This window comes from Hordeum vulgare, chromosome 2H, assembly GCF_904849725.1.
Source record: "Hordeum vulgare subsp. vulgare chromosome 2H, MorexV3_pseudomolecules_assembly, whole genome shotgun sequence".
Lineage (NCBI taxonomy): Eukaryota > Viridiplantae > Streptophyta > Magnoliopsida > Poales > Poaceae > Hordeum > Hordeum vulgare.
In genome coordinates, this window is record NC_058519.1 from 131,800,082 (window position 1) to 131,802,781 (window position 2,700).

The following is a 2,700-nucleotide window of genomic DNA, read 5'->3' on the forward strand; positions in this document are numbered from 1 at the left end:
AAATGACACGATCAACATGCTACGTCTATTAGTTTGGGTCTAGTCCATCACATGATTCTCCTAATGATGTGATCCTGTTATCAAGTGACAACACTTGCCTATGGCCAGGAAACCTTGACCATCTTTGATCAACGAGCTAGTCAACTAGAGGCTTACTAGGGACAGTGTTTTGTCTATGTATCCACACAAGTATTGTGTTTCCAATCAATACAATTATAGCATGGATAATAAACGATTATCATGAACTAAGAAATATAATAATAACTAATTTATTATTGCCTCTAGGGCATATTTCGAACACTTTTGCTCTGGTTTTGAACTCTAATTTGCATGATTTGAATGAAACTAACCGAGGACTCACGTTGTTTTAAGCATAACTATCATGATGATATTTTTGTGCAAAATTAAAAGTTCTCATAATTGGATGAAATTTTTTGTGAATTATTTCTGAAATATATAATGAATTATGGAGCGAAGAACCACTGGAGAGGGGCTGCCTATGGGCCACAAGCCAACAGGGCACGCCCCTATTAGCTTATGGGGCCCACATGGCTCTCCCGACCCTAATTCGAGTCCTATAAATTCACATCTCCGGAGGAAAAATCAGAGAGAAGATTTCATCACGTTTTATGCGACGAAGCCGCCGCCATATCCTGTTTTTCCTAGGGAGGGTTGATCTAGAGTCCGTTTGGGGCTCCAGAGAGGGGGATTCTTCATCATCGTCATCATCAACCCTTCTCCATCAACAATTCCATGATGCTCACCACCATGAGTGAGTAATTACTTTGTAGGCTTGCTGGACGGTGAGGGGACTGGATGAGATTGATCATGTAATCGAGTTAACTTGATTGGGATTGATCCCTAATATCCATTATGTTCTGAGATTGATGTTGCTATGACTTTGCTATGCTTAATGCTTTTTACTATGACCCAAGTGTCATGATTTCAGATCTGATCCTATTATGTTTTCTCTGAATATGAAAGTGTTTAGATCTTATCTTGAAGTTGTATGCACCTATTACGTGTTTTTATTTGCATCCCCCAAGGTGACAATAATTGGGATTCTTTTCGGTGATTGTTGTAGTATGAGGAGTTCATGGATTCATCATGTGTTAATGCTTTGCTCCGGCTCTCCATTAAAATGAGGCATATCCCTTAGTTTCCATTAGGACCCCGGTGCTAGGGGGTAGGAGAAAAGATGTTATACAAGTTCTTATCGCTTGCACGTATGACTATATACACAATATATGCCTACATTATGTTGATGAATTGAAGCTAGTTCTGTGTCGCTCTAGTGTGTAATTGTTACATGATGAATGTCATCCATATCTATCCATCGCTGATTGATACACTCATTTTGCATCATGAATTACTACTAATATTTGTGTTGATCTTGTCCATTATCCATTATTATCATACAATTCTTATGCCTTTTCTCACTGAATATGCAAGGTACATCACTGAGAGGGAAATATCTAGAAACTAGAATTATGGACCGGGAAACCGAGGAGAATGTAGAAAAATCAACTTGCTCCAAATGACGTGAAACTTTACGGAGAATTTTTCTGGAATATTTGAGAATTTCTGGGCCAAAAATATACCGGAGAAGGGCCACCAGCTGGGCACAAGCCAACAGGGCACGACCCCCGTGGTCGTGCCATGATAGCTTGTCGGGCCCCAGTTGTCCCTCTCATGATCATCTTATCATATATATTGTGTTTTACCCTAGAAAAAAAATCATAAGTTATCTTTTGGGACGAAGCGCCGCCGTCTTGAGGTGGAAACCTATGCAGATGCCCTTTTGCTCTCAGGCCAAGAGATTCTACTCGGGTAAATCCCCTCCGGGAGGGGGGAATCGAAGCCATCGTCATAACCAATGCTTCCTCCTTTGTGGGAGGACCAATCTTCATCAACATCTTCACCAACACCATCTCATCTCCAACCCTAGTTCATCACGTGTATTCAATCTTTGTCTCCAAACCTCAAATTGGTACATGTGGGTTGCTAGTAGTGCTGATTACATCTTGTAGTTGATGCTTGTTGGATTACTTGGTGGAAGAAATTATGTTCAGATCCTTAATTATCATTATTACATCTCTGGTCTTGAACATGTTTATGATGTGTGAGTAATAATTATTGTTCTTGAGGACATGGGAGAAGTCTTGTTATTAGTAATCATGTAAAGTTGGTGTTCGTTCGATATTTTGATGATATGGATGTTGTTACTTCTCTTAGTGGTGTCATGTGAACGTCGAATACGTGACACTTCACCATGCTATGGGCCTAAGGGAAGTCATTGTGGCGTAACAAATAGATGATGGGCTACGAGAGTGACAGAAGCTTAAACCCCAGTTTATGTGTAGCTTCATAAAGGGCTGATTTGGATCCACATGTTTAGTGTTGTGGTTAGATTATTCTTAATTCTTCTTTCATAGTTGCGGACACTGACGAGAGGGGGTAATCATAAGTAGGTTTTTAGTTCAAGTAATAACTACACCTTAGCACCGGTCCACCCATATATCAAATCATCAAAGTAGCGAACGTGAATCAACTTAATATGATGAATTTGATTAGACAGAAATTCCCATGTGTCCTCGGGAGCGCTTGCTTTCTATAAGAGAACTTTGAGGCCTGTCCTTTGCTATAAAAGGATTGGGCTACCTTGCTGCACCTTTGCAACTATTGTTACTTGTCACTTGT